The sequence below is a fragment of the Rhinolophus ferrumequinum genome, chromosome 2 (assembly GCF_004115265.2).
Source record: "Rhinolophus ferrumequinum isolate MPI-CBG mRhiFer1 chromosome 2, mRhiFer1_v1.p, whole genome shotgun sequence".
Taxonomy (NCBI): Eukaryota; Metazoa; Chordata; class Mammalia; order Chiroptera; family Rhinolophidae; genus Rhinolophus; species Rhinolophus ferrumequinum.
In genome coordinates this window covers 70,615,795-70,642,620 of record NC_046285.1, presented here as the reverse complement: position 1 = coordinate 70,642,620, position 26,826 = coordinate 70,615,795, and the positions used below count along the sequence as shown (strand labels likewise).

At 40.3% G+C, this 26,826-nt stretch overlaps 1 protein-coding gene across 2 annotated transcripts in view; it reads left to right on the top strand.

The window, feature by feature from the left end:
• Window positions 1-3,664: 3,664 nt before the first annotated feature.
• FNDC3B (fibronectin type III domain containing 3B) overlaps window positions 3,665-26,826 on the top strand; it is a 320,537-nt gene continuing 297,375 nt past the window's right edge. The window contains exon 1 of one of the 2 annotated variants that reach the window (XM_033130828.1): window positions 3,665-3,873. The gene's annotated coding sequence lies outside the window, so the exon portion shown is untranslated. Of the gene's footprint in view, window positions 3,874-4,556; window positions 4,742-26,826 lie in introns of those variants that run through there. The other variant, XM_033130837.1, reaches the window with a different exon arrangement.

Genomic DNA, 26,826 nt, shown 5'->3' with positions numbered 1-26,826 from the left:
TGTACCATCTTAAAAAATAAAGAAGCCATTAAAGGAGCCAATGTTGCAAGAGGTGTTAAAACATTTACAAGACAAAGAACACAGACAATTGAAGAAGTGGAAAAATTGCTTTTCATATGGATACATGAAAAACAGTTGGCCGGTGACAGCATTTCTGAGAGCATAATTTGTGAAAAAGCTTTACATTTGCATGCTGACCTAATGAAAAACACCCCTGGAACAAGTGCTGAGTGTGATATTTTCAAGGCAAGTAGAGGGTGCTTTGACAAGTTTAAGAGGAGAAGTGGCATACACAATGTGGTGAGACATGGTGAGGCTGCCAGTGCCAACAAAGAAGACGCCGATCAATTTGTTTTGGAATTTAAAGATTATGTAGAGGCAGAGGGTTTCCTTCTCCAACAAGTTTTCAACTGTGATGAGATAGGCCTCTTTTGGAAGAAAATGCCAAAGAGGACCTACATAACAAAGGAGGAGAAATCATTGCCAGGACATAAGCCCATGAAAGACAGGCTAACCCTTTTGTTTTGTGGGAATGCAAGTGGGGATTTTAAGTTGAAGCCTTTGCTAGTCTGCCATTCTGAGAACCCCAGGGTATTTAAGAAAAACAATGTCATAAAAAGCAAATTGCATGTGATGTGGGGGGCAAACAGCAAAGCTTGGGTAACCAGGCAATTTTTTATTGAGTGGGTTCATGAAGTGTTTGGGACAAGTGTAAAAAAATGCCTTCAAGACAAAAACCTTCCAATGAAGTGCCTGCTTGTTATGGATAATGCTCCAGCTCTCCCCCAGGCTTGGAGGATGAGTTGATGGAAAAATTCAGTTTTATTAACGTAAAGTGTTTGCCTCCCAACACGACTCCTCTCATCCAGCCTATGGGCCAGCAGGTCATAACTAATTGTAAGAAGCTTTACACCAAAGCACTGTTCCAAAGGTACTTGGAGGTGACCTCAGACAAAGAGCTAACCCTCAGAGAGTTCTGGAAGAATCATTTCAATATCCTACATTGCTTACATCTCATAGACAAAGCATGGAGGGATGTGTCTCATAGAACAATGAGGTCAGCATGGAAGAAATTGTGGCCAGCCGCTGTCCCTGAACGTGTATTTGAGGATGTTCAAGAGGACGCTCCTGGTGTTGAGGATGTTGTGTGTCTGGGAAAGTCCATGGGCTTGGAAGTGAGTCGTGATGATGTGGAGGAGTTAGTGCAGGATCAGAGGACTGAACTCAGCACAGAAGAACTTCAGCACATTTGACAGAGCAGCAACAGGTGGCAATTGAGGAACTGTCTTCGGAGGAGGAGGGAAAAGAAAGTGTTTCTACTGTGCTCATCAAAGAAATGTGTGCAAAATGGGTTGAAGTGCAAATTTTTGTTGAAAAATGTCACCCTGCTAAAGCTGCTGTAAGTCATGCTACGAACACTTTCAATGATAATGCTGTGTTTCACTTTAGACAAATTTTAAAACGTCGGAAAAAGCAAATGTCAATTGAAAAATTTTTAGTGAGGAAAAGATCCAGTGAGTCTAAACCAGGTGTCAGTGGTGTAAAAAAAAATCAAAGGAAGGAATGGCAGGAGAGGAGTCACCTACAGTGATTCTGGAAGTGGGCTACAGAACACCTGAATAACACTCACCTATTGTGATTATGGAAAAGGACCACAGAACACCTGAACAATAGTCACCTATTGTGATTATTGTAGGGGACTCCCCTATCCAAACAATGACTATCATCATTGCAGATAAAAAAAAATATTACATTTTCATTTTTATCATCTACAGTACTGTTTTTACATTGTGTTTATTTATTGTTGCTTTTACAGTATATTGTGTTTATTGCTTTCATTGTGTATCATTTTATGGCTCTATGGTATCATTAAATAGTAAAATTCATGCTAAATTGTTGTTTTAGGGGTTGATTTTAAAAGTCTGGAACAGATTAATCCATTTTGCATTACTTTCTATGGGAAACCATGCCTCGAATGTTTCAGAACTCGAATGATCTTCCAGAATAGATTGTGTTCGAAAACCGAGGTACCACTTGTACTGTGTTTCCCTGAAAATAAGACCTAGCCAGACCATCAGCTCTAATGTGTCTTTTGGAGCAAAAATTAATATGAGACCCGGTATTATATTATATTATATTATACCCAGTCTTATGTTAATTTTTGCTCCAAAAGACACATTAGAGGTGATGGTCTGGTTAGGTCTTACTTTTAGGAAAACACGGTAATTTATTCAACAAACATTTATAAAGGGGGTACTGTATTCAAACCACAATAGTAGGTTGGTGCTAAGGATACAAAAATGAAACAGTTAAATGAAAGAGATAAACAATACCTTCAGAGCAATGTGAGAAGAACTGAAAATAATTATGAGATTGTGGGGAAAAGAGCTATGAGACTGTGGGGAGGGAGGGAGTGATTTTAGCTGGAGCTCAAAGATGAGCAAATGATCTTAAGTTAGGGTAGAGAAGCAAGTATGCTCCAGGCAGAGTGAAAGCATGTACAAAGGGACAGAGATGTGCTTTGAAGTCATGGAAGGGCATGGCTCAGGGGAAGCGGGAGAAGCTGAGGCTGGAGCTGGGGAACCACTGTTTTTTGTTTTTATTTTTTCTTCTCATGCAGAACTACGACCTAGGCTGGAACCATGTTTTACAAAAATGTCTTCAAGAGCCCCTTTGGGTACATTTGGGGAAAGAAGCCAGTTAGGAGGGAGGGCCCCATTTACTTGGATTCATCATTATCCCCCACATCTCCAAAAAAGAATTGCAAATTCCACAAGGAAAGGAGCTATTTCTCAGCATTTTATTTATGTTCTTGGGGCTTTAATATGGTACCATGCACAATAACTTTATTTGATAAATGGTTCTTATTTTTTTAGATCAGTGAAAGTAATTTGTTGCCTCTGGTCACTACTGAGTACAGCTTTGCAGCCTAATAGTTGAGGCTGAATGTAATTATTCAGAATACCTGGGAAGGTAAGGAGGAAAGGGGCCGTCCTGGGATGTCTTTTATTCTCCTGTCTCCTGGAAAATTTGTGGGGTGGGATGGGATGCAATTGGTTAACCATTTTGATACTGTGTAATAGGATACATTAATCAATGTAAACTCAACAATTATCTGATGAGTCCTATTGTGGCCTATGCATTGTGCTGTTTGACAGATACAGAAATACGGATACGGATACGAGTAAGGAACAGTATGCCCTTGTGAGTGCACACTGGCTACTGAAAGGGAGAAATAGACATTTTTACTTTTATATAATAAAATCTGTTCACGCTATGTTAGCTTTATGTACAAAGTGCTGTGGGAAATAGAGAAAGGAGTGACAAAAATAGCTCACAAGGTTGTTGGGGGGATTTAAAAATAGTTAATATACGTGCAAATAAAGTCAGAGGCTTAGCTCTAATTATTACTCGGCAAACACTGCATGCACATTGGTACTTGGCGATCTTTTGCAGAACGTGCAGCCCTCATCTTTCAGTAGTTCCCCTGAGCCTCAGATTTCTTTAGTCTGGGTGAACCCAAATGAGTTTCTAGTTAGTTATGCAGGTCTATGGGGCAAAGGAGGCTCCCACAGCTCCAGCGAAGCTGAGGGCTGTGATGGCATTTATACTCGGTAGTTTACGGTAGTGGGCGGGGCCTAAATCCCCATGTGGTCTCGACATCATTGACATGGCGGAATCCCCCATCAAACCCTCCTGGTAGTTATTTGAGCGGCGGCGGCGGCCGGAGGAGGAGGAGAGCGGCGGCGGCGGCGGCGGCGGCGGAGGGAGCAGCGAAGGGGGCAGCAGGGATCCTCGGGACTGCGGGTTGGGAAGGCGTGGGCGACCCGGTGTGTGGCGCGCCCGGAGCCCTGCTTTTCATCCCGGGGGGAGGTAAGTCGTGCAGGAGCGGGAGACTGGAGGGGACCTGGACCGCGCGCCTCGGCCGCTGGGTCCCGGCGCGCTGGAAAGCCCCGGCCGGACGCCGACTCCGCCAAAGTGCATTCCTGTCCTGGAGCGCTCCCGGCGCGCCGGGCTTCCCAGGGAAAACTTGGCGCGAGAAGGCTGGGGCACCCCGCGATCACCTGGGTGCCCCGGGAACACGGCCCCGGGAGGGGGTCGGCCTCCGCTTTGGGGCCGCGTATGGCGGGGCTCCGGTCCCCCGCCTTGCCAGGGTTTGGAGGAGGGAAAGAAACGGGTAGATTCTTCTTGATGAAAAAAAAATCTGGGCAGTGGCTCCCGGGCTCTCCCTCCCCCCAGCCCTCCCAGCAAATTTTGTCCGAGGAATCCGCTCCCCCTCCCGGAATCTCCGCGGCAGGAACGCTGCCCGGGAGGGGGAGGGCGGGTGGAGAGGCCGAGGAATCTTCGACGTGTCACTTTCTGAGGCTGTAGATTTCCATATGGTCTAGGAGGGAGGAGGGCGGGCGTGCGAACTGGGCTGGAAGTTGGGGCCACCTCTCCGCGCCCGGCGGGGGCGGGCCGGGACCTCGGACCCGCAGATGCTCGCAGGGAGGGTCGCGAGCCCGCGCCGGTTCCCCGCCCCCGGCCGGGCCTCCGGGACACTCCCCGCCTCGCCGCTGGCCACCTCCGGGCGCGCCACGTCCTCCCTCCCCGTCCTGCCCCCCGGGTTCCCCCCGGGCTGGGGGCGGTAACCGGCGGCCGCGGCGGGACTCGGCGAGCCAGGCGGCTGGAAGCTTGGGCGGGGAAGCGGGGCGCGGCGGGAAGGAGCGAGCGACCCGGTGTGTGGGCCAGCGTTGCTCCGGTCAGTCGGTCATCGGAGGGGCGCCCCGGCCGGGGGTGGGGCGGCGGCAGAAATCGTGCCCCGAGGCAGCAGGGAGGGGCCGCGCGGACCGTCTGGTGCCCGCGGCGGGGTGGGGGCCGTTCGGCGTGGGGAGGGCCTGTCACTCTGGGCGGAAAGTGGGGCCTCGGGCTGTGCCCGCGAACTTTCCCAAAGGTCCGGTCCCGGCCCCCCGTGGGAGCCTGAGTATCTGAGCTCGGTGTCCCCGGAGACGGGGTTGGGTTGTCCCGAGGCGCCGTTGGCGGGGAGGCTTCCAGTAGTGCGCGGATGGAATTGGAGCTTTTCGAATCTCAGCTCCCTGCCATCCCTGACTTAGGGAAGCGATGATATTTTACCCAAGACTGTGCCGTTTGCGGACTTCCTTAAAAGTTACTTTTTATTTTCTTTTCTCTTTAGCCCAGCATTTTCTTGAAACAAAATTTGGAATTTTGCCAGGATGGGCCGACGCTCGGGCCCCAAATCCACACGTTTATCTCTCCATCCCTGTTGGTTTCTAGTCTCCCTCCCCCTCTTCCACCCAAGCTTAATCGTTTTTTGGAACCGGCGACGTCTTTTGTTGGGTGGGCACCCCCTGATTGCTTGTCTGTTTATTTTTTAATGTGCAGTTAATTTGCTTTGAATTTCCTCCAGTTTCCAGGCCGTGCTAGGGAAAGCAAAGGGAGAGGGAATAAGCTACTTTTTTTTTTTTTTTTCAGTTTGGAGAGAGGTGGGGCATTGGGAACGGGGAGGCATGGTGGTTATGGGCAAAGAGAGGGAGCAGACAGACCCGGAAGAAAAGGAATCTGCTCTGGAATAACACTTTTTTTGAGGCTTCAGGCCTTGGGCTAAAGAACACTGTGTGTTCTGATTTCTACTGCGTGAATGGCTCTTCCACTCACAACTTAAAGCTGTGACTGGGGGGGCCTAGTCAGAGTTGGGGGAAGAGGCCCTGGTTTTTTGTGCCTTGTGCGGGGACCCTTGGTCCCCCCTCATTGTAGGTGGACTCTGTGGACCCAGCGTTCAGTAAATTTCCTGGCTCTCTGGGAACAGATGTTAGCGAGGGTAAAGTCTTTGGGAATGTTTCTGGCGCTCTCAGGGGACTTCACCCAGGAGGGTATAATTCTCACTTTGTTTAGACACTAGAGGGTCACCCACAAGCTGACTAAGAATGAGGCATAACTGGTTAAAAAAAAGTCATTAAAAATCGTACATAAACTTCCATGTACTTTTAAAGTGCTTTGGTTTAAGTGCTTCTAAGAAAAAATTCATCTGTAAAGATAGTGTTCATTTAAACGAGATGAGATGTTAAAACTGTAAGATATCATCATGGAATAGGGGGTTGTAGCTTCTAATTACAGTATATACGATTTCAGAAAGATATTCCGGTAACCTTTTAAGACAGACTTTATAAATAGCTCACGTCAGACCATAGCTATATTGCAAAGCCAGTCTTCTGGGGTTTCCGGAAGAATGCTTGGGATCTGATCTGTTAGGAAGCTCTAGGAATCTAGGTAGTAGTTTACTCAGTAGGAGTTTGGGCCCCTTTTGCCTAACACTTCAATTAACACTGTGGAATTTAATAGCATCCTTAGAAGTTAACGAGAAGAACTTCCCAAAGTTTTCAGTTTTAGGAAAATGAGGCCCAGGGAGGGGAAGTGACTTGTTCAGGGTTACCATCATGGATGAAAGTCCAATATGGGATTGTATTAATAGCTACTCTTTCTCGGATATCAAGTGTGTACTAAGCACTTTGTGTTGTGCTTTAAGTATATTATCTCATTAAAATTCTAATAATAGTTTCAATTTAGGTGATGTTAAGGACATTTTACAGACAAGGGGGTTGAGGTTCACAAAAATTAAGTAACTTGCGTGAGATTACATAGCTATCTACAGCTACTAGAATTTTCTTCGATGATGGAAATGGTTTTATCTCTGTGCTGTCCAGTATGGCAGCCACCATATTGTACATTGTAGCTCTTGTAGGTTTAAAATGTGACGAGTGGGACTGAGGAACTACATCTTACATTTTATTTACTTTTAATTATTTTAAACTGCTATTTGTGGCTGTAGTAGAGATCACAATGTAGAAATTTCTGACTCCAAATCTATTAACTTTTAACTGGCTTGTATTGGTTTTTAGATCTCCTAGTTTAGTTTTCTTTCTTCCGCACCACCAGGAGATGATTAGATTCAACTTTTAAATGGAATTGAAATGTTGCATTAGCTATAGTTGAATTTTTCTTTCACACTTTGAGTGGTTAAAATAAGCATATTATTATTTTTTTAAATGCTTGCACATCATAGTAAAAACTGATGGACAAAACTTTAAATGACATTTTCTTGTTTGGTTGAAATAATTATATATAGGAATTGCTGTAAAGTCAGTTAGGTTGTTGGTTATTTTAGTGTACTAAAGGAGTATAAATAGGAGGCAATATGAAAAATCACTAATGGAGAGTTGAAAAAAATGACGCCTAATACTCATGTTTACTTGTTCATTGGATGATTCTTTTCAAGTGACTTGATAAGTGTCAGGTAAATAATATAGGCAAACCATCATTCAGTTTTCCTTATGTTGCTGCACAATTAATCTGAAGCATTAAAATCATTGCTTTACTATCAAGGAATAAAATTCAAATGATTAAAACAAGCAACAACAACAGATAGTTTTCTGATTAGTGAATTTAATTTTAACATGTTGCATTTTAGAATTCATTTGGTAGAAGGAATTTCAACAACTTTTCTGATTTTGTAAGAAATAGAGAAAATTCTAAGTCACGTTAAAGTAAGCATTCATTTATCTAGATACCATCCATAAATATCCAATAACCCAATATTTTTTCTCTTTTTTTTCCTCCATACTACTTTCGGGGAAAGACAAATGATTCTGTAATCTCTTTTTATTAGGATTTTTAAAGCTGTAACTTCCAGGTTCAGTATAAATAGATCTGAATCTGCTGTACCTTCCATACCGTTAGTTATTGTGTTGCCCAGGGATAATCACGTTCATAATTGCCACCCTCAGCGTTATGTGATCCTGAAGACCTACCCTAGTAAATCAGCTTTAAATATTCTGTATCTTAGAATACAGAATTGAATTGTGTGAATTGTGTGAATTGTGTGAATTGTGTGAATTGTGTGGCCTGCAGCTCTTTGAGCTTTGTAAATTTAGCTGTAGGTAAGGAAGGCGTCAGGCAGTGAGAGACTGTTCAGATTGCTGAAACAGCCTGTTTATACCCAGTCTTGACCACAGTTATTGGGAGCATAGTTATTTTCAAGGAATTTGGATGAGACCCATGTTATAAATATGTTATAAATAGGAATATAGTGTTCTCATGAGTGACAGATACAGAAAACATGATTTAACTCATGATGTAGGACATCCAGGTGCTTGATAGAAATGACAGAGTGAAATTTAAAAGATAAAGATGTTGAAAGGATGGACAGTGATTGGAAATCTTACACCGTTGGGCCATAGCTGTGCATCACTTTGAAATCAGAGTATCTAGTCTATCAAGGACTTACTTTACTTGTTAGCTGTGTGTCCTGGATAAACTTCTAAAACACTCTTAGTCTAGGTTTCCTCCTTACTATTAACGTAAGGAGAAAACATCTCACGCATACAATTTTTTAAGTGGTTGTCATGGGATCAATGAGTGAATTGAAAAGTGTTTGGCAAAGCCTTATACAAACTCCATATTTAATATATTTCAAAGTTTAAAACTGAGCTGTACCTACGGTATTACTTTGAGTGTTTTCAAAGACCTCCAGATTGTGTTTGGACAGTTTGAAAAGTGATTTATTTTTTTCCTTTCTGATGAATAAATAAAGTTTCAAGTTTTAGATTGCTGTGTTTCATTTTGTCCCCACTCCTAATGCAATAGTTGATTTGTGACCACTCAAAAGTTCTGTACATAATAAGTCCCAGCTTCACATTTTTGGGAAGTTTTTCCTTAGATTTGACCGGTAGCTGGCTAGCATTGCTTAAGTGGACAAGATGGTCTGCTTGATTCAGGGTCATTTTTGAGCTAGAGGGCAAAAAGTACAACCTCTTAGAGGAAATGCCAATATTGAAAGACTAAAGCTTTGGCTTTAGTCCTTGTATATAACCTTAGTAAGCCTATTATTTGAGCTTTCAATAATTATAGCTGAGAATGGGGGAAAGAATCATTTTCAGTCTAGGGAACCTGCAGCCTACCTGTTTCTACTGTAGAAATCACAATTGCCTTTCTTCACGTTAATGAAGTTAATTCGTTAAATGAATTTTTTGGTGCTAAGACATTATTTTTGAGTAAACCTTAATTCTCATCCTTCAAGCTGCTGGCAATGCGTTTACATGGTTGAGGAGAAGCTTTATTTTTTATTTTTTTAGTTTACTCTGAATGCCTTTGAATATAGGAAACTATTCATAAGCATGTGTGTGTGTGTGTGTGTGTGTGTGTGTGTGTGTGTGTATATATATATATATGCCTTAAACTGTACAGTGAGGTATGCCATTATGAGTTTTAGAAAGGCAGAGAGTGCTTGAATCGTTGCAGCTAGACAGAGGCAGGCCCCTGTAGCAGCCAAGCACAGGCCTACTAGGATACGATGGTTGGTGTGGAAGCTCTTTGCAAGATAACAGCCACAATAAGAGTCCAGTCCCTCATCACAAGCTTATTCAGAGGGGAGTTGTTTATGGTGCAGGTTTAGTGTCAACCATCAGCCTTTGGTGACCAAAGGTATGTGGGGGGCCGGGAGGAGATGGGCTTGGGAGGATTTTAAACCCCTAAGTATAAATCAAGTAAGGTAGAGGTAGACTATGGTGATCATCCATTACAGGTGGCGTGTTTCTTAGTTCGGAGTTGGAGCAATCCTTGAATAACTTTTCTGTCCCTCGTTGAGATATGCAAGTTTAGCATTCTGTAACCCTGGGATTGTAATTTCGATACCCTTAAGTGATGAGGTGCCCTTGGCAATACTCACTGTTGGTTTTGGCATTGGCTCCTAATATGTTTTGTGTCGATAACATCACAGCTGCTTGTCAGTTTTTAAATAACAGGAGGGAGAAGATTTTAGTGAGATGCTGTTGAGCCAAAGTTAGCATTATTTGAGATTCTAGTAAGTATCAGTGTTTAAAATGTCCCTTGTATTAAATGATTATATTTGAGTTTAAAATGTAATTCTATTTCATTCACTTGCTTACTGACTTACAGGGCATTTATTGAGTTCTAGACTAGGTTCTTTGTTAATGGAATGTTTTACTCTGTTCTGACTTTTTTTTGGCAAATGCAAGGCATTTTTCTGTTTACTTACAGGGGTATTTTGCTCATATTTTTGGAATGTTGTGTAGAGAACTTTGTCTACCACTAATTCCTGGGGCAGCATGGTGGCAACTTTAGTTCTTTGCTCCTTTCTGAAATTTGAGAAATGTTAAAATTGGAGCATCTACAGGCTATGTTTAAAACTAAGTTTTTATTAGAATTTAAGGCTTCTGATACATCCTGGTTTTGTCTCTGGGAAATAAAGATTTTTATAAAGGCAACCAATCAGAAAAATAAGTTGATATAATACTATTAGTGTTCAATTATAAAAAGCTCTCAGTTGAAATAATTGTCTAGAAAATTGTTCTTTATACAAGAGCAAAAAAATTTTTTTTTAATGCCTGAGAAATAATTGAAGATTCTAAAATCCCAGGAAATAACATGACTTAATTTATTCTTAAGGGACTCAGATTCTTCACAGCTGGTGAAAGAGGGGGTCTCTATTAAAAATAACTCCATTGTTCTGGATGTAGCTAATTAGGAATTTGTAGTTATCCAGGCAAGTCTAGCATAAAGGTTGGCTTCCTATTCTATATGAAAAGGCTTTACTGTAACAGAAGTTTAAATAGATCATAAAGGGAATATTTACCTAATTAGAACAAGCCACTTTTAAGCACCTTGGAAAAATCAATTTACTTAAACCCATGTAAAACTGCAGTATTGAAGCTAGTTCTACTGCTGGGCTTTTCGCAGGAGCCCTTGGAAGTGGTTGGATCGCCATGAAATAAATGTTGATTTACTGAATGTCATCACATGAACTAGGAACAGTTTACCAGCAAAAATTAGAACTGTGTTTTTGAATGCGAAGTAAATCATAATAAGCAAATATCAACCTCCCCCATCTCAGCCCGCCTCCACCAAGAAACTCCATCTATGCCTACGAGTTTGTTTTGGAGATTTTCTATTGTTTTTTTTTTTTTTTATGCTACTTGTTAATTTCTTCTATCACCTGTAAGCACTTGATGGCAGATTGGTGAGAGCAGGTGTTAAAGATTTAAGAACATCGTTATTGCTTTGAGCTGCCTATGTCTTTTCTCCTGCCTCCAGGTTAGGGCAAAGTTGTAGAAAGTCCTGGGAATAGTATTTAGGCAAGCTCATTCATTACCCATTCTCCACTTTCGCTAAAGGGCAGACCTTCCTGGGCTGGTTAGTTCCAGATGTGAACTGACCAGTAAGGAGTAAGTTTCTTTTAAAATATTTCAAAATATTTACATCCAGTTAATCAGACATGAGGTTTTCTAGCATGTATCTTTTTAGGGGTTAGATTGATTAGGTTTTACAGTGCAAGTTGTATGTGTAGGATACTTTGTATATTTTTAGGATATAATGCTCTTTTTTATATTACATTTTAAAGTACTTTTCAACACATTCCTCAACCTTTATTGTTTAAGTCATTTAAGAGTAAAATACTAAAAGACTTGAGATATTGCTGTTTCTGACTTTTCTATTGTGGTTTTCCTTAGGAAAAATAATTCCGATTTAGAGTAATAGAGGTAAACGTTCTGAATTAGTGAATCAGAAAATACTTAGAAGTATATTGAGTTGGAACCCTAGTGTATTGCTTTTGGAAATGTGAAAGGTACAGCTGCTGTAGAAAACAGTTTTGTGGTTCCTCAGAAAGTTAAACATAGAATTACCTAGCAATTCCCTTCCTAGGTATTTATTCCAAATAATTGAAAGCAGGAACTCAAACAGGTCCTTGTACACCAGTGTTTACAGCAGCATTATTTAGAATATCCCAAATGTGGAAACAACCCAAGTGTCCATTCACAGATGAATGGATGAACAAAATGTGATATATACATTTGTGGAATATTATTCAACCTTAAGAAAGAAGGAAATACTGACATATGCTACAACGTGGATGAACCTTGAAAATACGCTACGTGAAATAAGCCAGACACAAAAGGACACATTTGTAATAGTTCCAATTTTATGTATACTTGGAATAGGTAGACTTCATAGAGGCAGAAAGTAGAATAGCGATTACCAGGGGAAAAGGGAGTAGGAGTTACCGGTTAATGGGTACAGAATTTCTTTTTGGGGAAATGAAAAAGTTCTGGAAGTGAATAGTGGTGATTGGTGCATCATATTGTGAATGTACCTAATGTTGCTGAATTGTGAGCTTACAAATGGTTAAGATGGTAAACATTTTGTTACATGTTACATTTTGTTACATTTTACTACAACAAAAAGTGGGAAAAAGATTGAAGGAGATTTGTTCCACATGATCTGTTTGCCTCTGTTTGCTTCCCGTTGGTCTTTTCCATGCTGGTGTCTACATAAGTTTTTTTTCCCTCTCTCCTCCTTCTATTGCAGGGTAAAAGGAGGTTCCCCTAGGCCGTTTTTGGAGACAAAGTTTCTTTATTTTATTCACTGACTTGAAGTTAAGAGGAGACTATTTAAAAGAAGTAGATCTCTGGGAGGGGGCATTTTAATATCTAGATAAACCAGGTATTTTATTTATATCCATAGACTGTATAGGCACATAAAGGTAAAATAATCTTTCCCGAATTTCACTGAGTCATCTAAAAACCAGGGAGAGAGTAGGATGTACAATTAGATCTGTCATTTTTTTCTAGCCTTTTTAACATCTTATTCAATTTTGTAATCTTCAGTACTTTAGGAAAAACTTTGATTTCCACTTAGAGAAATGGTCTGTCATCTCAGCTAGTACTCATGTTAGAAATGCATTAGATGCTAACATTCTTCAAATCCTTACACTAAAACCAGTTGGAAGTGGAGAGAGTGAAGAAAGGAAGCACGTAGTAGTCTGCTTTATTCACCTGAACTTGTCTCTTGTATCTAATAATTGCTTAGAAGTTACTGTTCTCAGAGTGGTTTTTTTTTTTTTTTCTTTTGTCTTTTGCCTTCTGAGCTATTGAGTTTGGGTAGATGACTTTTGAAAAGATGGCAGGCTTTTTGTTAAGTAATTAGATATAAAGCTTAAACATTAAAGTGCATGTTCGGAATACTGAAAATATATAAAACTTCAAAGGGAAAAATTTAAGTTCATATACAAAGAACCAGTTATAGGGAATATTACATACTTTGGACTATAAAGTATTTGCCATCCATAATAGGTTATTAATTCCTGCACTCCTGGAAAACAGTTTGAAGTTGCAAGGGCGTGGTGCTAGTATGTGTGCCTGCTATTTCCTTTGCTGTACGTGTCAGTGGCTTTCAGACCATAGCGGCCATTTTTGTCATCTACTTATTCTAGCGGTAGCATCGTTAGCAACTAATATCAAAAGTTACTGAGAGCCAAGGTCTCTTTAGATCTAGCAGAGAGAGATGAAGAATTACATCATGTTCACAGAGTAATCTTCACTTTTAGCCTGTTCAAGAGAAAAGAATGTCACATTCTATTTTGCATATCCACATGATGTTCTAAAAACATCATTTTAGGTAATTATCATTTTCTTTAAGTTCTGGCAATTTATCTGTGCTTTTCAGAACACTTGCCCTTTTCAGTGTTGTTTGATTGTCTTCTTCTCACTCTTACTTGAGTGTAGGGATGATTACCGGTTTAACTTAGGGTCTTTAATGGTGAGTGTATAGTAAATGTTCAGTAGGTGGATGGGTACATGGATGAACTAAGCTGAAGGTGCCATTTAAACTTACTACGTCTCCTGAGGCATTTCTGCTGAAGTTGATCTCTTTGAAGCATGGGCCTTGTTGTAGACATTTTTGTTTCCATAGTTTTTCTGACATATATTTCTTCTCATTGTAGGAATCTAATAAATATTAAACACATTAAAACGAAGGCATGGGTCACCTTCGGTGCAAACCTAGCCTTTCATGTACTGCTATGTTAAAGACAGTTCTGCAGAAAATACATGGGCTTTTTTTCATGTCTATATTAGATTGCTAATCGATTTTGAGAATTCGAACAAATATTATAGCTTCTATTTCTATTCCATTAAGAATGTGGCCCTTGCTTTTGTCTACTCTGCTTGTCTATTGCAGTCAGTTGGGAATGATAAATTAAGAAAATTAATTTTTGAAAACAGTAACTGTAGGGATGGAATCCCAGAGAGCAGTCCAGGCTCTCGACCTCACATGGAAAGCTGCTGGCTCGGGCAATAGATGCCATCAGCTGCGATCAGATAGCCATCAGCTGTAACCAGTTTGCCATTAGCCGTTAATATAACTGCTGTGGCTGCGCAAGCGGATTGCGTCTAGCAAGTGCGGTTAGCAATTGGATTGTGGATTGAGGATCGTGTTGATCCTACTTCCTGTGTCTCCCCCAGCCACCAGTGAGACTGGGGTGCAGGAAGACCCCTTGTTGGGGTACTGGCAGATGTTTGCTTTTGTGTCTCAACCAGCCACCATGGAGAATATAGGGGTGGAAACCCCCTACCTGTGGCTCCATTGGGGTTCCTTTTTGGCCTCACCATATTCTGCATTCTTGTGTGGGGAGCAGGAGTTGAGACCCTGCATAACAGCAATTTTTCAGAGATTTATGGTAGTGCAAAATGATCCTTTTGTAGGGAAATTCTAGAAGAGAGACATTAAGGGACAGAAAAACAAACCAAAAATCCCCGAAATGTGACTTGCTGAGATGTTGGGGGCCCAGCTGCGGGAGCTGATTCTGTAGACTAGTGGCCAGAGTGTTTAGTGCTAAACTAAGCCTTGGAGAAAGGGTCACAGAGCATGTCATGGGCACCTGAGGAGACCGGCCTCAGCTATTTGAAGGTGAAGTTAAAGCATACCTGAGTTAAAGAAGTTCTCGGGTCATTATAGAGATATATATGTGGGGTGGAGAGTCCAGAGGGCTCTTATTGATTATATCTGGGCGGCAGGATCTGGAAATTTTAATCACGTGTTTCAGGTGAATGAGAAGATTAGACAAGTTTGGGAAAACCAGGCTTGGGAAATTGACTCTCTGGATAATCTGTCCTTTTAAGTTTTTTGACCCAATGGCTAGAAAGTAAGGTGGGAGGAGTACATAGGAGACGAGAAGACTTCAGTTAGGAACTAAGGCAGAATTGGAGGGTTCCTCAGAAGGATTTTGTCGTCCTATTCTCTAGGGTAAGATGATAACCAGCTCCTGGCAGTTTTAGTATATAGAAATGAAGATACTTGTCATTTGTGCACTAAACTTCCAAACACTCACTACAAGTTAGATGTAAAATATAATAATGATGACCAACAATTGTTGAGCACCCACGACTTGCCAGGTGCTTCCATGTATGTATATATATATACATATAGTCTTATATTCATTAAACTAACTCCGGAAGATACATATTATTTGCTTTTCTAGGTATGTTTGCCATATCCACAGCAGAAACTGGTACACACCAGGTGCCCTCTGTTTGTGGAGTGAATTAAGATCAGAAAACATGCTCCAAATGGTTAAAAAGATTACCTAGACTGATTGCAGAACTTTTTTCAGCTGTATCACACTGCGTCTCAGTAGTTTATATTAATATCTTATTTGTACCTCCAGACTTGGAACAGTGACTATTTGTGTTCCCAGGTAGCTGAATGCTAAGGCTAAGTATTAGTTTGAGTGCCTTCCATGTGTTCAACCTGTCTATTGCCTAGACTTTACTTTCGAAACAATAATAATATTCTGTACATCTCCCAAGAGGGAGATTTTTCTAGATTGTTTTCTGTAATAGCAGCTTAACCTTGGAATTAGAGAAACCGGAGAATAAAAGTATACTTCATAGAAAGTAATATGTATATAAGAAACTCATTATAGTGAATGGGAAAAGTTTAGCGCAGTTGGTTAAGAACTGGTAGTAGTGTTTTACTTTATTCAGACATTTGAAAAACTCTGAGAGTTCTTTTCATTCTGTGGCAATACAGTTTTATCCATCTTGCATTCCTCACCTCAATGCCTTTCATTTAAATTAATTTATATAAAGATCCTGTACTTATAATTTGCACCTGGAAAAGCAAGTCCTCCTATGCCTAATACTAACCCTTTCTCTCCTCTAAGGTATTGGGTTTGCACTAAAGACAGCCACAGGGATGGCACAGCACAGAACTGACTAGAACTGCCTCATCTCGGAGCTCAAAGAGCAGCTCCTGTGGTTAATAAAAGGTGACCTCAGGATTCAGAGGAGCCCTGTGCTTTCCCAGACAGCCCAGGCTAAACCTGGGGAGCTGGCAACCCTAAATGCTTCCTTTGTTAGAAATCATGTAGCTCTCTGCTCCATCTTTAGAAAGTGAGTTCACTGAAGGTGAGCTAAGGACAAGCTCTGAAGTGGGACTTGACTTGCTTTCTTTATTTGTGTTTGTGTGGGGCGGTGTGGACGAAGAGACTCCTGAAGATGCAGCCCCGAGGCTGTCTTCCCTAAATGTTTCTTGCTGCTCCTCAGGGCCCAGAAGGAGCCGGCTCCTTCTCTGGGGATTGTGTTTCCACAGAATGGTGAGGGCTGTTAGAACCACATTCTCTTGTTTCTCGTCCAGGAGGGAGGTTATAGACGTGGTAAAGCTTCCCATGAGAGAGCAGCACCCCAGAAAAGTGCTCCTCAGCAGCAGGGCTGACCATGTCCGCGAGGCCTTTGCCCTGTCACCTCTTTAGGTTTTGGGGGCGTCCCCACCACGCAGATCACCAGAGGACAGGACTAACTTTTACGTGTACTTGGTTTTTATAATTCTGTTTGACACCGAAAGATGTAAAGAAAACAAGTTTTAAGCGTCTATAAAGGACGGAATATGTTTTAACTTTAGGATTTGGGCATTTTATTTGCTTATATTTATTTTATATTGGTTGGACACTCTTCTAGCTAACCCTTCACAGACTTTCACCACTCTTACCTAAAGGTAGATGTTTACTTATAATTTTGGATAAGGGACGCTAAAACTTGCACATGTATGTACAGTTATGTTCCAGGAAATTATAAAATCACTACCTTTGAGCCTCTTAAGAAGGAAGTTTAATTTTTAAAATGCTGTCTTTTTTTTTTAGAGAGTTACGGGAGGAGGGAGAAGGCTAATATTTTCTTTCAAGCTTTAATTAGCAACAGGTATCTTAATTTACCATCACATTTCTTTATTAATGAAGAAACATAGTTATTTCTAGGGTTATTTGATTTTGACATATTGTAATCCTGCTATGTGGTTACTGTGTCATTAACAGGATCTTAATGATACCTCTGACAGCCTGAATAATTTTAAAATGTAACTTTTTAGATTTTGCCACTTGCTGGTTATGTTAATTTAAACATGGAAACAATGTCACTTCCTATCTATGTTGCTCTTTTCGATGCTCTTAAATTAGTTCAGGGTTCTCAGGAGTTTGTTCAGACCTATCAGGGCATAGTAGCTGGCTGAAAAGAGAAGGAATTGAGGATTCAGGTAAATTTCTCTCTCAAATTACCTTAGCTTCATTTCCTTTGGAGTAATTTAGGGCCTCAAGTGTTTGCCATTAGCTTTCTAATTTTGCTAGTTTTCCTTCCTAGCTGTTGGGAGGAGCAGGGGCTGTAGGAGTGAATAGAGGAGAGTGGGCCAAGGCTTAGGAAGGATGTAGCATCAACGAAGGTGAGCGAGTTTGTTCCTATTATGTTTCACATGGGATGGTAAGCTTTCCAAATTCTAGTTTCCACTGAGTCATCCGTGAGTTCAATAGAGGGACAGCCCTAGTCTGCCATCAGATGTTCTGCTTGGCACATTAATGAAGAACCTTTTTTTTTTTTAAGTGTCTTAATACAGATTGCTGTATTTGTACATCTTCAATAAGTTCAATTTTAGCCAAGAAATAACATGAAAAGGCATAGAATGATTTTCTAGAAAGTTTAATCACAAGATATGTGAAATTAAAAAGGAAACATCTTTTCAGAGAAACCATTCTTTTTGGGAATTCCTTAGCTCTTGTCTATACATAATAGCAGATTATCACGGTTTTCATATTTGGGGGGCATGGGACACTGCTCACTTAACTTGGACTTTGTATTTTTGGTGAGAAGATAAATCCTTAGTCATCATTTATAGTGGGATGATTAAGCCTTTGTGCTCTGGAAACTGAGACCTGACTTTGAGATCCCACTGTGCAGATTTCTAGTTCTGACTTTGGTTAAGTTACTCAGTCTCAGTGGCTTTGTCTGTTGAAAGCAATTGTTAGGACTATTTGGCTGAGCAAGTGCTTTGCACAAGCTGCTATTTTATCATCTTATTCATTGGCTATAGATAGCTGTAATTGTTAGGTATACTTCATAATGGGATGGTAATTATTTAAAAGCATTTCCCAGTAACTTTAAAAGTGCGTATGAATACTAGCCGTCAGTTTTGCATTCACTCCTAAGTGTCCTTGTTCAAGCGACAGCTTTGCACAGCTCGTCCCTAAAGTCTTAATAGAGGTGTTTACCTTAGTAAGGAAGCATGGGCATAAATAAAATGAAAGAATATACGTAAGAAGCACTTTGGAGAAACAAAAAGCATGTCTGAATGCCATGCAATACTTAACTATTACAAGTGCTACTTCTACCAATATTGCTCTTCTGCCCTGCCCCTCACGGAGAGCTCGTCCCTTTTTAAGTAGATATATGACAGCTCTGCTTCCTCTCCTAAGTCTAGGATCAAAGGAAAGTTGTAATAAAGGAAAGTCACTCCCTCCCATTCCCTTTCCCTTTCTTGTGGATGTTGTTCTGTTTTTAAGAGAGATCAGGCCTGGACATTAGTGGGCGGAACCATGGGACTCCCAGGGCCTGCCTTTCATCTCCAGGTCACCACCGCAGACCGTGTTCTTCATCTCGATAATGGCGTCAGGACACAGCTGCTGGGGAACAGTGTGCGGCGGGTGAAGACCTGGAAGTAGTTCTAGAAATCTCAGCTACCTTTGCTGATCATTGTTGTCCGGATACTCATTTCTTTAGAGTGACATCGAATGTTTTACAGAGGTGACCGTGACTAGAATCATTCTCTTTGGCGGTGCCTACGTCTCACCAGCTTCTTGTAAGTTAGAAGCCCCCAAAAAGAAAAAAAGAAAAAGAAAACTGGACTTTTGCCGCTTGTTTACTGGCAGGGTTGTTCTAGACATAAACACAGTTGAATGGAAAGGATAATAGGAAGGGGAGCCTGTCTTGCTCCATGAGAGTGAATGAGCCAGTGTTAGATGTTAATGTTGGAGGAGAAAAAAAATAACATTCACCTTTTTAAAAAATAACACAAAAAGCAGGCAGTCAGTTGATGAAAATTAAAGGTCAATTTCTTCAGTGCCCCACCTCCGTGCATGCCTTGGGCCACGGTAATAATGGCAATCCTATTATTTTCTTGCATTAGGCAGGAAATGCTGTCTACACCCATTAGATTTGTTTGAGTGGCCCCTGGCTGGAAATGAAGAAAATTTAATTTTCTAACTTGCAAGGAGAAGAAAAAAATTATACAGTGCTGCATAGAGGTTGATTCTTGGACTGGAATAAAAAGTGGCATTTAAAAAAAGTTGATGTTTTTCACGGAGTTATATAGTACAGCATAATAACTATGTACAGTGTCAGATGGGTAATAGACTTATTGGGGCTATTATTTTGTGAGCTTTATAAATATCTAATCACTATGTTGTTGTGTGCACCTGAAACTAATAAAAAAAAAAACTTGTTCTTAATTGCAGTTATAGGGACATTTGGCTCTTACCCACATTGCACTCACGAATGGACGTATATGCAAGTTAGGTGTGTAGAAAACCTTTTTGAATATTGCCAGAACTGGCCCAGTTCTGGACTTTTTAACACATATTTGCAAACTGCCCAGTTTCTCACATACTATACCACCGGATGCTGGAAATTTGCTTGAAGGGAAGTTCTCTCACAGTTTTGTCTCAGAAGATAAATTTGCTTTTCAAAAGCAACATTCATGTTGAAGAAAATGGGTTTATTCAGTAGGGCAATCAATTACTTTGTGGTTTCAATAACGAGAAGAAAAAATTGGTAGTAATGTTACAGAGAAAATATGTAGCCTGTCCTTGCATATTGTAATCACTGCCTTTCAGTTACATTTCCTAATCTCACTTAATTTGGATTTTACTGCTGCTTTTGTGTCCTTTGTTTAAGAATGAGACTTTTGAAAAATGATTTTTTTAGGAGGTTGATATATTGCTCCTATATCTTTACTTTTTTTAGTAAGACAAAATATTTTTATTGCCATTTTGATATTTGGTTAATTGGGAGGTTCTAATACAGATTTTTCAGTTGGCATATAATTTATTCTTTTAAGACACTGAATGTCAGATTTTTCCATGAACTACATAATGAGAGGAAGACCTTAAGTTGAAGGGATTTGCTTGGAATTGTAGAAGTAGCCAGCGCTAGAAGGAGCACATGTTGTGTCCCGAGGAGATAAAAGAAATCATCCTATTTTAGTGGTCTGTAGTTCCTCATGTTAGCACCTCCTGTGTTAGCACCATAACTTCAGGTCTTTGTATTCGTTTTGCATTGACTAGACACCTAGAGCTTTTTGTTTGCTTCGGAAACAGGTTGGAAAGGAGTTTCTGACATCTTCACAGGGAAGAACGGTAAACCAAGGGAGTTTTTATGAACACTGTTCTTTCTCTTTGTCTTAATTACTAAAACCTTTAGCAGTTTATCTATAGTGGTGACCATTTTGCCTCTGACATTCTGCTTCTAGTTGTCATCAATATGCACGTTATTCATAATGTTTATTTTCCTCATTTATTTGTCACTATAAGTGCTTCTGAGAAGAAACAAAGCATGAGATTCTCAACTGTTGGAGTAACTGTAGTATTAGGTTGGTGCAAAAGTAATTGTGGTTTTTGCAATTATTTTTAACCTTTTAAACTGCACTTACGTTTGCACCAAGGTAATATTATAACTATGTTAATATATATGTGTGTTTTGTAAAATACATTTTGAGTACATGACAGTACACAGCTGAGGGGACATTTTTTTTTTATCCAAATGTATCTTTCATTTATAAATGAAATGGAGCTTCTTAGTAGTCTTTTCCATAATAAGGGTCCCAGTGGTTTTTCTGACACCTCTGAGATTAGTCCTCCCAGGACGCCTGACACTGATTGTACCCCATGGCGTGGGGAATTTGGAACTTATATATAGAAACAGAGTTAAAGGGCTTGGAAAAATTCCACGTGATATTCAGAGTGTTTGGGAGTCAAACAGTTTGATCTGATACAGTTGTTTCCTTGATTGGGAGTTTCGGCTTGAAATGATTGTATGGAGTATTAACCTCCTCGCTGGAATCTATTATACATTGTTTAACCTATTGAAGTATATCTGGTGTATTTAAGTTTGGCAAAAAATCAGAGCAAAATACAAGTTAGGTGTTATTATTTATTTTTCTCAGCTAGTAACGCAATTCATATTTTGCCATGGAAAAGTAATCATTGAAAACATACCTGATAGCCTATGTAAGCTTGGTTAACCTTTAGCGTAATGATCTTTTTTCCAGGAGGCTGGCGGGATGATTGCGCACAAGGATGGTTATCTATAGTCTTTGGAATTAAAACTTTTAGATAAGTAAGAGGACATGTATCACTTACTCCTAACGTTACTCTTTTGAACGATTTGGTTAGTAAGAGCCTTCATTTTGAAATGTTTCAAACCAATTAGTTATCTGTTGACCTAAATCTTTCAGCTTTAGGGACTACGTATTTGGATTTGCAAGAATGTGAAGATTTAGCCAGGTAGTCAGTTTTTGTTAGCTTAGCTGTGGTGAGGTGTCTGCCTTAATTGGCTGGTGCTTAATTAAATAGCTGGGTTTTTTTTGCAGAATGTGCTTCCATCATGAAGAGCGGATGCTTCATAGTAAACCCTCATATTGAACTAGGTGACACTCTGTTGTTCTCTCTTAGGACTTTTATGATTCAGTCTTGTAGCGAACCTCTGAATAAGTACAGAGGGTGCCAAAAAAATGTATGCACACTTGAAGAAAAAAAAAACTGTATTAAAATTGTAATAGTATATACCGATAACAAAAGATGAATACAAGTCACGTTTGACTTCTGCAATTACAAGAGGTGCTCAAAGTGGTTACCATCAGCGTCTAGACACTTCTGATTACGGAGAACTACTGCTTGAGCAACATTGACCAAAGTGTCCATTTGTAAACAATTTTTTGGCACCCCCGGTACAAGTAAGGAAAGATGGTGGGTTTCGACTTGAAATGATAGATTCTTTAGGTGTCAGTCACTTCCGTTACTCTGGAGTGGGGGTGGTAGTGGCGTGTTCACAGATGTAGGTGGCCCTCAGATGAGAATAGGTGGTGGTGAAGGACAGGCTCAGGATTAGGCACATTTAGGAACTGGACTCAACACCCAGGCTTTCCTCTGTGTCCCCTAGGTCATGAGGTGAGAGAAAACCCTAGTGTTCCACTTCCTACTTTTCATTTTCCCTTTAGAAATAGAAGATTGTGGGAACCAGTGGGTTGTATGAACCAGTACCTGAAACTGAGGGAGTCTTCTGTTCAATCAGAAGTAGTATTTGTTTGCGTCTAACTGAAGGTGCTGCAAGGACAGGAACAGGGAGCCTGCTATTATAATTCCTCTTTGTCTCCTCCACTAATACAGAAATTCCTTGAGGGCAGGGACCATGTCTTTCCTTTTCTCATCTTATAGTGTCAGACAATGTGCTAAGTAGTGTTTATTGACTTAATAAATGACTTGATGGAGTAAGACATAATGTCGTTTTGACTTTGAGAATCCCTGTGTTTGAACCAGGAGAAAACTTGTTTGGTTTTAATTTTAAAGCTGTGTTCTAATTCTAATTCGTGGAAGTGTATGGATTTTTTTTTATTTAAAATAACTGAGATGCCTGAAAATATGTGAAGATTGAAAAGATTTTTGGTGTTTAGTAATAGTCATGAACTATTGGTCTTGCAAATAACAGAAACTTACTCAAACTAGCTTAAGCAATAAAAGTTGGATTCCTTGGACAGGAAGTGAGGGCAAGTGTCACTGGACCTCGTGAGTCTTGGAACCAGTCCTGGGGAGTCATCGGGAGCCACGGTTGCTTTTCTTCCTCTTTTTCTCCTTCCTGTTTTCTTTGATGCTTCTTCCATAGTGTTCATCCTGTGTGAATGCTAGATGCTTCTGAACTCATAAAGCTTTATCAGTTTTTATTTTTTTCCTTCCAAAATGGCAGAGCCTACACATGACTTTTTCTTAACGAATTAAAAGATATTTTAGATACATTGTCTTAGAGGCATTTTGAAGCAAATTCTTTTACCAGTGCGTCACTTAACATTCTGTTTGTGGGAGGAAACTTATATAAAGAAAAAATGACCACTACTCAACAAAATAATGATAATCTATTTGTTCCTGTCTCTTGTTTTTTTTTTTTTTCCTTCTCCAAATGAACAACAGTGAGACATAGCAAGGTTGATCATCTCAGAAACTGTGCCCAATCCATTAATTGCTTTTTTTCAGTGCGCAGGAAATGGTTATGTTTGTGCAAGTTACACAATCTTCACTAAGTTGGAGCAAGGAACCAAAGAGGTCTCTGATCTTTTTTTCCCCCAGAATTAACCGTTTGGTTCAACAACCTTCTGCACGATGCACGAATCAGGTTAGTGGGAGACAGTTACCAAGAATCATAATTTATTTTACTTATCAGAATGGCTGCCTGTTTAGGGATACTGAGAAAAGTGGTTGCATGAGCTGATCATGTTGGTACTGAGGTTATGTCTGTGCAGTTTTACTTCCTTTTTAAATGTTTCTTATGCATGCAGGAAAGATGTCCTGAAGCTCATGCATGGCTGGCATTACCGTGAGTCAGTCCCTACTTGATTCCTCCTCCTTGCAGGCTATTGATTAAGTTAGTCTTTTTCTTTTCTGGGGTTGGCCAGTTGCCTCCTTGCCCCCACCCCCTCACCCATGCTTGTTACCTGTCTCTAGTACCCCAATCATCTGCTGCTTTTCTCCTTCCTAAAAGGGGGCTTTTTCTCTTTTCACTGTTTGATGAATCTTCAAGCGTTATGATCAACATTTTGCAATTTGAGCAGAGCTGATTTTATACAGAGGGTGCAAAAAATGTAGACACATTTTAAGAAAGGAAAAAACTATTAAAATTGTAATAATATATACTGATAACAAAAGATGAATACAAGTCACGTTTGACTTCTGCAATTACAAGAGGTGCTCAAAGTGGTTACCATCAGCGTCCAGACACTTCTGATTATGGTGAACTGCTTCTTGAGCAATGTTGACCAAACCGTCCACTTGTATACATTTTTTTGGCACCCTGGTATATAGTGTTTCTAAGTACTTTTCTAATTCTGCCTAGCTGTTCATTCATTCATTCTCCTCTCATTTTGACATCTATTAATTATTTCCTGAAGCTTGTGTATCACCGAGGTATAAACTTAATATAATATAATTTTAAGTAAGTGAATAATTAATAGAGGTCAAAATGATAGGACAATGAATGAAGAAATAAGTAAATTTAGGTGGAGTCAGAAAAAAGTGTCCTTCTTTAAAACGTTAGCTTTTGGTGGCTCCTTTGAAAGAAGTGGAATTTGCTACATGAGCTATTGCCGCAAAATCGTGTTTATTCTCATAGGTCGCTAAGATTTCTCTTTTGAAGGATCCATTGCTATTCCTTTCTTGTATCTTTTGCTGCATTTCTAACTCATTAAATACTTTCAAAACAAGTCTTAGATTTTTTTTTTCTAACTCCTTAAATACTTTCAAAGCAAGCCTTGATTTTTGTATATTTTGCCCATTTTTCTTCAAGTGTTCCATAGTTCCTTAAAATTACATAGCATTCTTGGTCTTTTCTTGCATTCTATTTTTTGCCATTTGCCAGATTCACCACCCTCACCCCCACCCCCACCCCTACCCCCACCCCCGCCCTCAAATGCCTTTAGAAAGTTCAGTTTTTCCTTGTATGTCTTCCTCCTGTTCAGAATCTTGTAGTCTTTTGGTGCCGTGTCCTCCTGCTCCATTCCTCCAGCAGTTTCCTTTGATGGTGATACTCGCCTTGGAATTTCCACTGAGCCTGTTAAACCCTTTGGGAAAGGTAATTCTGTCAGCATTCACTTCTCTTTCTCTTTTCATTCCAAAAGACTGAGGACAAAGAATCCTCCTTCTGCATTCCTCTGCTGAGGAATCTGCTGTAAGGTTTCTGTTCTTATTTTCTTACCAGGGTCTGAAAGTCTCTGCAGATGGTACCTGATAAGATTGTCCATCTCTTCCCGGTTCTCAGGGTGGTACACAAGGGTTCCATTTGGAATTGGCTCTGGACACTCAGATACCATTCATTCTGTAATGATTACAGGAGGCTTTGAAGGCAAACGAACGAAATAGCTTCTCTAAGAAATGAGCTGTGTAAATCAGGGTGGGACGGTCTCTAATGACTTTTCCTGCTCTCTTATTCGGAATCGGTTAATTTATCTTCAAGTACGAGTTTGTTCATCAGAAGGGAGAGACCCATTCTTGCCTATTTTATATTTGTAATCTTCAGTTTAATTTTGTAATCAGTGGTTAGCTACTTTTTACTCATCTGTAAAATTCCTTGTAACTTATCTTTGTAAGAAGCAGCCTGCTGCTCTCAGATAAAATTTCAGATTGTTCAGTTTTAAAATGTTTTACTTGAAAGGATAAGATAGTTCACCAGTGGAAAGTATACCTTCTGAGATAACTTTCATGTCTTTGAAATCTGGGAAAAAAACGATTTGCAGGAAAGTCCATGGGCACTGCTGGTTCACGTTCTTCTACTCAGTATGCAGAAGGGAGGATTATCAAATTTAAGCCTTGGAGCTTTCAAGTTGCTCTTATTATCAGCGGCGTAGAACATGCAATTGTCTTTGAACTTTTCAGATGTATATTTTTGGGAGAGATGTTGAAAACTTCAATTTTCATTCATCATCGCTGTATGTAGTTGGCACATAGTCGGCTCTCCGTTTGGTTTATTGGATGAAGAAAGTGGTCCTGTGGGTTTCTAAAGAAGGCTCCACCCACTGTACAGATCGCCACCGATCCTCCTGTTGCCTGGTATGTTATGTGACTCCACATTTCCTGCAGCCTTAGAGACGTCTCAGTCACGGCAGGGGACGAACTCTTGCAATTCCTGGTGGGCTCCCATGTGTCATTGCTGGAGAACTGAAATATTAATTGACACATAGAGGTGCCTTTCCAGTTTAGAGATGGCTCTTTTTAGTACAACTTGGCAGAAGGTCCTACTTTCTGCCTGTGAAATAGGATAGTAGGATCACACCCGAATAAATGTCCGCAGTGTTCAGAAGTCACACGATTGCTGTTCAGTTTGGAATATTGATACGTGGGCAGATTTATATGGAAGCACTTTGTTTTTACTACATGTGTAAAACTCCAGGGAGCACTGACTAGGATATGAGGTGCTCCCTTTGGGCTGCGCATTAGCAACGTGGCAGTTACTGATCTGTCATTTACTTTGAAAAGGAATTACCAAGTTTTGGCCTCATGCCTGGAGTAGCTCCAGATGGTCAGAGAAGATTTTTGTACTGAAGTCAAAGAGTATATTGCAGTGATAGAATTGGGCTTGTCATGTTTATATTAGAACATTCACTTCCTCCTTTATCCCTCTGCAAAGTTCTTTTTTCTTTTTTGTTCCTGAGGGCATAAGGGGAAGAAAATGTCACTTCAGAGTTATGGAATCTAATATTGGAGTACCTTTGTTCCTGGTGATAGGGATGTAGAGGTATGATGTGTGGGCCACACACTCGCTCTGTCAATCTCAGTACCCCTGATACTTAGTACTTACAAAGGATTCGCGAAGAATTGGGCTGTGAAGATATGCCAAGACCATGCTAGCTGATTTGGAAATTGGGGACCAGAACTTCATTTGGGTTGCATGTGCTTATCTG